General features: G+C 43.4%; 1 non-coding gene across 1 annotated transcript; it reads right to left on the bottom strand.

The window, feature by feature from the left end:
- Positions 1-6,003: 6,003 nt before the first annotated feature.
- Trnas-cga lies at positions 6,004-6,078 on the bottom strand. The gene has a single exon. It is a non-coding gene; the product is annotated as a tRNA-Ser (tRNA).
- Positions 6,079-10,723: the final 4,645 nt, after the last annotated feature.

The raw sequence follows: 10,723 nt of genomic DNA on the forward strand, positions 1-10,723 counted from the left end.
AGGGTCGTTGCAACTATTCATCTCATCTTTTCACTATGTCTGTTGCTTTTTAACTAGCATTCTGGGTTCTCTATCATTATTCATCATATTTTTACGCATATGCTAATGCCGTCTGACTCCACTGTGTGAACTTCAAGAACAACGGATTGCTTTCCCTAGAAATTCGCCCATTTTAAGCCACGACTCGGGCTTTATGGCCGTAGCCAGTTTGCTTCCTGAAGTTTCCACACACACACACACACACACACACACACACACACACACACACACACAATTTTTTGCACTGGTGATATTCGCAGATGACGATGACGTAACGGCAGGTGCTGGCTGCCTACGGCACACTCAGGCATATTTGCATCTTAAGCCAGGAATGTAGGTTAATCAGTACGCAAAGGCATTATCAGCTGGTCCCCTTTATGAGAGATATGTTTGTCTTCTCACTAATTCTGCTGCAAAATATTTGTTTGTCACGACAAATAGATTAACACTTTGCTCCACATACAATGTAACTAAGTACTGGAAGCTATTTTTTACCTAGGTAGTCGTGCATGCAGTACGTAGTCTTTTAAAAAAGATCAGACACACTCATTCTACTCCATTTTGTAGCTAAAAGTGGTAAGTCGCAATAATTTGCAGTTAACTGTGAAGTACGGTCTCACAAAACACCCCGCAGTATGGAAAGAATGTGATTTATTCCCGCAGAGAGACTGAAAAATGGATGCTATGTCTTTAGCAGATGTTTGGTGTCAACCAAACATTCATATCAAGCATGGTCCGAAATACTTTTCATATCAAAACCCAAGCACGTTACTCTAGGCAGCTGCTAAACAATATGAGCTATTCAAAACAGTAAGAGAAACACTGCAAATTAGTTAAGCTGAGCGTTGCGTCGTGGTAAAACAGGTTTGCAGCAGTAAAATTATCAATGACTATCTGGTTGCTATCAGTGCCTCATCACCTAAAAGGATATATTTCTGAGGATTCATAGCATGTAACAACTCCAAGACGGTAGGTAATGACCGACACACACACACACACACACACACACACACACACACACACACACACACACCGCTTGAAACAAATAATTACTAAAATCGGTAAAAATTTTACATATATTAATTTCCAAATTCTGCAGCTAATTTTCGGAGACTGCAGTATCGTGAAAACTAACAATCTTGAAAATTGCAGCAAGAAACTGTTAAAAAAAAGTGATCTTCCTTTCGATCAGGATACATTTCAGTTGCGCTCTTGACGGTTAGCCCACGTGGCTTGATTTGTGTTGTGTCGAAAATATTCCAGCTTAGAAAAACTGCTCATGCACAGACTAACCATACGCGCTGCCAACAACAAATATGACACGGGTCGTGAGTCTGCAGGTGGAACTGGCGAGAGAAGGCAAGATATAAGGGGAAAGATGATCCACTAAGAAAAAATTACAGAAAGACTGACTTCCCCGAACGTCGGTTAAAACGGCAGAACAATACCTCATCCTCACCTCCCACGGCACTTACACAGCCATAGTCTGAAGATCTGTGCGCACAAACTTAGATCTAAGTGAAATATTGACAGGTGAGTGCACGCTTCGATATTGTACCATATTACCGATCCGGCCCGACTGGTGTGGCGCAGCGTACACTGAAGAGCCAAAGAAACTGGTACACCAGCCTAATATCGTGTAGGGCCCTCACGAGCACGCTGAAGTGCCGCAACACGTTTTGGCATGGACTCGACTGATGTCTGATGTAGTGCTGGAGGGAACTGATACCATGAATCCTGCAGGCCTGTCCATAAATCCGTAAGAGTACGAGGGTGTGGAGATTTCTTCGGAACAGCGCGTTGCAAGGCATCCCAGATATGCTCAATAATGTTCATTTCTGGGGAGTTTCGTAGCCAGCGGGAGTGTTTAAACTCAGATTACTGTTCCTGGGGCCATTCTTGAGCAATTCTGGACGTTTAGGCTGTCGCATTGTCCTGTTGGAATTGCCCAATTCCGTCGGAACGCACGATGGATATGAATGCATGCTTACGTACATGCCACCTGTCAGAGTCGTATCTAGACGTATCAGGGGTCCCATATTACTGCAACTGCATACGCCCCACACCATTACAGAGAGTCCACTAGCTGGAACAGTCCCCTGGTGATTTACCGGATCCATGGATTCATGATGTTGTCTCCATACCCGTACACGACCATCCGCTCAATACAATTTCAAATGACACTCGTCCGACCAGGCTACATATTTCCAGTTATCAATTCAAGCAGTTGTCAAGGGTACACGAGTAGGCCTTCGCTCCGAAAGCCCATATCGATGATGTTTCGTTGAGTAGTTTGCACGCTGACACTTGCTGATGGCCCAGCAGTGAAATCTGCAGCAATTTGCCGTTGCACTTCTGTCACGTTGAACGATTCTCTTCAGTCGTCGTTGGTGCCGTTCTTGCAGGATCTTTTTCCTGTCGCAGTGACGTCGGAGATTTGATGTTTTACCGGATTCCTGATATTCACGGTACGCACATGAAATGATCGTACGGGAAAATCCCCACTTCGTCCCTACATCGCTACCTCGGAGATACTGTGAGCCAACGCCCGTGCGCCGACAATAACACCACGTTAAACTCACTTAAATCTTGATAACCCGCAATTGTAGCATCAGTAACCGATCTAACAACTGCGCCAGACACTTGTTGTCTTATATAGGCGTTTCCGAGCGCAGTGCCATGCTCCGCCTGTTAACATCTCTCTGTATTTGAATACGCATGCTTCTACCAGTTTCTTTGGCGCTTCAATGTATTTTGCTTGAAGTCCAATGCGCAGAGTTAAGAATAAAATTCAAAGCAGCGCACCACAGGATAGTTATCTGGAGGCATGAATGTTGTGTGTTCCATATTGAACGGGCGTTTAGACTGACATCTCATGGAAATGATGGGAAGACATTGTAATGCAAGTAATATGTTTACAACCAATGTAAATATTATATGCGAATCGTGTCTGTGAGTGTGTGTGATTAAGAGATTCAATATGTATCGGAAGCTGCTTGAAGTGACACAAATAAAAGAAAAAATACAAAAAAATACTCATGATGTACATCTTTAACTCGTGGTTCAGCATTCATATTATGAATCATATTCTTTGTCGTGGACTCTTTATGGCAGACTACTTCGTCCTGTTACGCAAAGAATCGTGTCCACATCTAGGTTTGATACAAAGAAGGCAGAAAGCTGAAGTTGAGTCATCTGCTGCGCTGCTGAAAGACCGTACCGTATGCAAACGAACCAAAGATGCTGAAGAACTTTTTTGGAAATCGTTTTACTTGTAGCATAAAACACCACACAAAGGGTGGTTATCATTAAACTTTCGCTACCTAATCCAGTGCTGCCGGAAAACTGTTTACCTTGTGGGTACCAAACTTTATAGGAATCATGTCCAGACTGTGCGCTGCACGATCTGCGTTGGTAGTGTTAGTGTCATCAACGCCGTTAGCCGCCGGTGATGGTACGGCGACGTTAAGTTGAACCACAAGATTAAATGTGAAATTACAGTTGCAGACCGTCAGCACGGGTCGTGACTACGTGAGCTGTTTTATACAACGGCCATAGCGCTGCTGCTCTTCGCGAGAATCGGCGCTTTAAAGGAATATAGCGAGTCCTCTTTCCGCACCGGATTGAAAAACATGATTCGGGAATTCGAATTAACTGGCGATTTGGATATTACTTCTGGGAGAGGCCGACGGTCAACTACGCCATAAACTGTTGAAGTTACTGTTGCCATGGCCTGAGAACGCTGGACGCAAGGTGAGATCTTCAAGCAGTGCACAACTTATGCCACAACAGCTGAATATTCCACCGTCCACAGTTCGAAAAGTGCAACGAACAATTGCGAAATGGCGTCCGTACAAACTTCCAGACTGACGTGAATGCAGCTGGTCTCACACGGAGCAACATTTGTAACCTGGAACGCATACATGATTCGCAATTAACAAATGTTACTCTCTCATGTGGAAATTAAAATGTGTTTCTTTCAATGGTTTGTTTGTTATTTCTTTTCCACATGTCCTTACAAATGTTTCCACTAACTTTCACTGTCCTACGATCCTGTGGCCGAGCGGTTCTACGCGCTTAAGTCCGGAACCGCGCTGCTGCTGCTGCGGTCGCAGGTTCGAATCCTGCCTCGGGCATGGATGTGTGTGATGTCCTTAGGTTAGTTAGGTTTAAGTAGTTCTAAGTGTAGGGGACTGATGACCTCAGGAGTTAAGTCCCATAGAGCTTAGAGCCATTTGAAACATTTTTGTCCTACCATCACTCGTTTATCATAGTGGGCCTCTAAAATAGCGAAATTTTAATTACAAACCACCCTGTATCTTGGAACTGCATGTTTGTTCTCAAACGACTGCAGGAAACTATTGGTTACAAATATTTGATTATTTCAAATTTCAAGTCTCACTTCACAACGTGATGAGGAGGTGGTTATCGTTTCGTTATTGGTTATATTTGTAACGATACTTAAATGTTGAATAACTCATTGCCCGTTGTTCGAAGAATTTGCAGTGAATTAAGAGTGCGAATTGCGATTGCTATCCTGTCGGAAAAGCAGATTGGCCGAAATTGTCGTCATATTTCGACATACGCATCAATGAGAGGTGAATGCTAGTTGAAAATGCACAGCGAAAAAAAAGTGATCCACCTAAGATTCGATCCGGCAACCATTCGGCTTCCAGCCCCATACGCTAACGCTGGACCACCACACCAAATGCAAATTAGATTCAGCTTGCCGCTTTCTCGATACACTACACTGCTGCTGCCTCGAGTTATGGCGGCTGCTGGCTACGTTACGATAGCATGGTTTTTACAACTTATCTTTAATTCATTATAATTCAGACAATATGTGCGAAATATTTATAAATTACATATAAAAACCTTAATCATGAATCAGTATATCTATTAGTCAAAACCGGATCACAATGCCTGCAGCAGTTCCTGAGATTAGCCTCCATATACAGATGGACTCGAGCAAATGCCTTCGATGTATATACTGTATAGAAGAGAAGCTGTGAAAGTTTGTAACTTTAATAGTTCGCATGACACAGATGTGTGTCAAATTTTTGGACAAGTGCATTGCATATCACATTTTACCACAATAATAAAAATAATAAAACAGCGTCCGTAGATAATACGAGGGAGAGATATTTGACCGACAAAGTTGTGCGACATAAACGAAAGTTGGTAGGCGTGTTTCTACATCTGAAAGACGATGTCTATTCAAATTTCCCGCCACTCGCATACGAGTGGCGCTAGTAATGCCACTATGAGGATGCAAATCAGATCTGCTTTAAATACACGCCGTAAAGGTCGTGAGAGTAACATTTGAGGTTGGGCGTGGTGGGTTAATGCCACTCAAGAATGTCTTTACAGCGACAAAGACGCCATTGTCAACCCCTCACTGAGTTTGAACTGCGTCTGCGATATTGCAGAAAGACTTGGCAGGTATGTAGCCGCTGCACATGATTGCTGGCAGCAGTGGTCGCGAGAATGTCTGGTCGTAAGAAGACTGGGCTCCGGACGGTCACGTAGCGCTACCGAGAGGGAAGACCATCGTGTTCGATGTATGGCTCTGGTGCATCGACTGCATCTGCCAGCAATTTGTCCAGCAGTTGGCACCACGATAAGACAACAAACTGTAACAAACTTCCTGGCAGATTAAAATTGTGTGCCGGGCCAAGACTCGAACTCGGGACCTTTGCCTTTCGCGGGCAAGTGCTCTACCACCTGAGCTACCCAAGCACGACTCACGCCCCGTCCTCACAGCTTTACTTCTGCCAGTACCTCGTCTCCTTCCAAACTTTACAGAAGCTCTCCTGCGAACCTTGCAGAACTAGCACTCCTGAAAGAAAGGATATTGCGGAGACATGGCTTAGCCACACAGCCTGGGGGATGTTTCCAGAATGAGATTTTCACTCTGCAGCGGAGTGCGCGCTGATACGAAACTTCCTGGGAGATTAAAACTGTGTGCCGGACCGAGACTCGAACTCGGGACCTCTGCCTTTCGCGGGCAAGTGCTCTACCAACTGAGCTACCCGAGCACGACTCACGCCCTGCCCTCACAGCTTTACTTCTGCCAGTACCTCGTCTCCTACCTTCCAAATTTGCCCGCGAAAGGCAAAGGTCCCGAGTTCGAGTCTCGGCCCAGCACACAGTTTTAATCTGCCAGGAAGTTTCATATCAGCGCACACTCCGCTGCAGAATGAAAATCTCATTCTGGAAACTGTAACAAATCTGTTACTTCAAGGACGACTCCGGGCAAGACGCCCTGTAGGATGCACTCCATTGACCCCAAAAACCACCGTCATATGCGAGTTCATAATGTCAAGCGAGAGCTCATTGTAGGGCAGGGTGGAGGTTTCTTGTGTTTCCTGATGAGAACCGGTTCTGCCTCGGTGCCAGTGATGGCCGTGCTTTGGTTAGGATGCCAGTTGAGGGCCTGCAACCAACACGTCTGAGTGCCAGACACACTGGACCTATACCTGGAGTTAGGGTCTAGGGTGTGATTACGTATTACATCAGGAGAACACTCGTCTTTATCTAACGCGCACTGACTGCAAATCTAGTGATTCGACCTGTTGTCCTGCCATTCATGAACAGCTTTCCAGAGGGTATTTCCCAACAGGATAACACTCGCCTACACACCACTGATGTAACCTACCATGCTCTACAGCGTATCGAAATGTTGCCCTGACCTGCTCGATCACCGGATCTGTCTCCAATTGAGCAAATATGGGATGTTATCAGACGACAACTCCATCGTCATCCATAAACAGCATTTCGCGTCCTCGTATCGACCGACGTGCAACAGCTGTGGAACTCCATCTCACAAACTGACATCCGGCACCAGCACAACGCAATGTATGCGCGTTTGCATGCTTGCATTCAACATTCTTGCTGTCAACCGGTTATTAATGTACCAGCGTTTGACATTTGCAGTGGCTTTTCTCACACTTTTTAACCTGTGAATCTGCAATGTTACCCATTAAGTGCCATGATCTCAATTTGGGGATTTGTCTTTGTAACGGAAATTTTATTATTCTAATAATGCTGGCGGAGAATGCTACCGTTTGCCATTCTTATCCAGACCTTTGTCGAGCGCTTGCGTTGAACTTTCGTCAGTTGTTGTTAAACTAGTGAGTTGTTAAGTTCTGTGAAGAAGCTGGTACACACATGCACATTTTCAAAACCGCGTAAGTTATATTACTGTGTAAATCACTTCCAATATCTGTGTACAAGCATGCTCTGTAATGATTTGAGAAGATGTTTAGCGATCATTTATTTCAAAGACCTATTTCACTCCTGCATGACACCTGTCTGACCTTCGATCTCCATTTGGGGCTCATGGCAGTTTCCAGGTAAAACTTTACTTTCCTTGTATTTGCACCTCATGCACAATGAATCGCTATGAAGCACTTTCTATGAGGTAAATTGAAGAAACTGTAAATTACCCGAACTTCATGGCTTCTTTTGGTGGTGATGCTGATGTGAATGAGACCACTGACATTATCGAGCTCCTTCCAGATCGTGTAGATGAGATGTCTGACTGTAAAGATATCGACGAAAATATAGCTGAAAATACTGTTCCATCTGACGTGTCAGGTTCCTTGGAAATTCATGCCAATGGAGAAAAGGAAAATGAGGAACATGCAGGCCACCGAAAGAAGAAAGTGAAAGCTATCATCACTTCTAATTGGACAACAGAAGATGCGACTTACTCTAAAACCTATCGTGATACAGCAGAAATTGAACAGCGAAAATCCAATTTGCTAGCAGCACTAAAAGCAAAATCTGCTGTTGAGTGGTTTGAAGAATTTTTTGATGAACTATTATTGAACTCGATTGTCAGTGAAAGTGTCCGATATGCTACACAGAACAATAATCACAGCTATGAGTTATCCAATGGACGCATAAAAAAGTTCATAGGTATACTAGTCTTCACTGTATATCATGCTCTTCCACAGGAAAGGCTATATTGGAATGAAGATTAGGACTTTGGTATAAGGTGTGTACGGCAGTGTATGAGTCGCAACAGATACCTGGAAATAAAGCGTCACCTTCATTTCAATGATAACACACGTCTGAACAGAATCCTACCTGACGCAAGGGTTAAACTTTTTAAAATTCAAGCGTTGATGGACTTGCTGAATAATAATTTCATAAAATTTCAAGTTTTTTCCGATAGCCTGAGCATTGATGAGAAAATGGTATGATATTATGGACACCATTACCTAAAACAGTTCATTGAAACTAGTAGATTCGGATTCTAACGGGGGTGGGGGGGGGGGGTGGGGGGTCACTTGCTGTTGTCACAGCAGTTTCTGTTACCATATGTCAGTCTGTGAAGGAAAATCGAAGGATACAAGTGATGTTTCAATTCCGGGACTTGGCGGATCAGTTGTGTTGAATATGACTTATTTTCTGCATTCCTGAACTTCACAAAATATATTTTGATAACTTTTTCATGGGCTTCCGTTTGATGAAAGAGCTCTCAGAAATGAGATTAAGGGAAACTGGCACTGCCCATATGAACCGAATGAATAATTGTCCAATAGAATCTGAGAACAACATGAAGAAGAAACGAAGAGGAGCGTATGACTATAGATTTGAAAAGAATACGGAGATAACGGCAGTAATGTGGAAGGATAACAACTGTGTAAAGCTCTTGTCAAACTATGAGACAGTGCATCCAGTAAGCCAAGGAAAGAGATGGGGCAAAGCTGAGAACAAAGAAGTGCAAGTTCCACAGCTAAGGATGATGTCGGAATATAACAATCATATGGGAGGTGTGGACATACTGGACTGGAATGTGCAGAAATATCGTGTGAGAATTCGAAGTAAGAAATGGTACTTCCCACTGTTCATCACTGCATTAGATGTAGCGTTGGTCAAAGCGCACGTCATCTACTGCCTCTCGAATGAAAATATTCCACTGCTTCAGTTCCAGATGCTGGTGGCAGTGGTGTTCAATCATCTGCTGCTTCTGATCCGAAAAGGGCAAGACGTCCATCATATCCAAAATCATCTCGTTCACGTGTTCCAATTGAACTCAGGACTTCTGGAATCGGACAAGTGATTGAACGCACAACACTGGGGAAACAAAGAAATTGTGCAATTTGCAAGAAAAATGTGAGGAAACAGTGTTGTATGTGCAATGTGGGACTTCATATTGATTGCTATGTTGTCTGGCCCAAAAGTAAAAGAAAATGTAAAAAGAGAGTGGCATGTGCGTTGATACCCATTTGGGGATAGATTAAAATCAATCATCTATTTCAAGGTTGATGCATTTTTTTATTTTATATTCCTTTTCCTCATGTCTATGTCAATCAGGCAACACAAAAATACATGTAGATCGAAGAAAAATTTGGTACTTAACGGATTAATCACTTGAATATGTCACATAGACAAATGTATTCTCGAAATATCACTACTCCGCATTAATTATTTTTTTGGTTTGCAATTTTTTCCGTCAGTAAACAGTGGTGATATTTCAATTCAAAGTCTCAAAATGGCGTTTCAACTTAAAATAGCAGTAATCTGTAGTAATAGTAATCGACCGTGCAGCAGGCTTGCTTTATACGTTGCCGTGACTGTCAGAGAGATATGGAATGATTATCTTGTACTGCTGAAAAGGCGATTTAAGCTGAATTATTGTCGGAGGAATCGCACTTGCATCCTAACTCTGAGAAAACTTTTATCCCACAAACAGAAAAAGACGGAGTTAATCCGCGATCTCTTCTCTTAAATACTGAAAAGCGTTAATTCCACACAAGACGCGGGTCTATGTCTTAAGCAGCTACTGTGGCTGCAGATATTAACGAACCCTAGCGGGCATACACTAGCAGTAAAAGTAAGTTTAGAACATTACATGTAGCACATTAAAAATAATGGTGAAGGCAAAGTTAGATTGGCGGGGTGGGGGAATCCTGGGTCCTGTTTCAGAGGGATTAATAGTTCAATTTCTTTGCATTGAGTGCACACTCAGAAACACATATTCCATCAGCCACATCTTGAAACCTCAGATGTCACAGACTCCAAACAGGTTTGTCGCTACTTAACTGGTTATCCTTTCGGCCACTGCTTTTCAACCCTGGCTTTCATGAAACTTGACCTCCTGCGAACAAGGTAATGCAGCATGCAGTACGCTCTAGGGAACTTTTATCTCTCTCCTGTCCAGAAGTTTACCTCGATAAACCATTAATAGCACTTCACTGTCCTGCATTTTCATATGGTACCAGCTCCAACACGCTTCCTATAAACAAGACGGGTCATGTATCGGACAACCTGTACATTTATGGCGTAGGTGAATTTCCGCCCTAATGACCGCGCTGTCGACGGGAATCTCCACATCTGAGTTTCCTTCTAACATAGGAAAATCAAAATATGCAGTACAAGAGCTGTTAACTGTCGCAAAGCCTTAAACAAAACGCACCCTCCATATTAACGACAGTGACATGATTCACTCCCGGAAAATAATCGTAATGACAGGTACGTAACGGGTGTCATATAGATTGAATTCAGTTGACTGAGGTGCAAAGTGGCAATGAAAACTGGATGAGCAAGACTTCTGAATGCGAATACGTGACAAGCCAGTCGGATGAGACGAACATGCTAGTAATACACGGTCCAGTCACAATAATGTGACCCCCTCCTATGTTCGACGTCAAAGTGCAACAACCACAGACAC

This window comes from Schistocerca piceifrons, chromosome 1, assembly GCF_021461385.2.
Source record: "Schistocerca piceifrons isolate TAMUIC-IGC-003096 chromosome 1, iqSchPice1.1, whole genome shotgun sequence".
NCBI lineage: Eukaryota > Metazoa > Arthropoda > Insecta > Orthoptera > Acrididae > Schistocerca > Schistocerca piceifrons.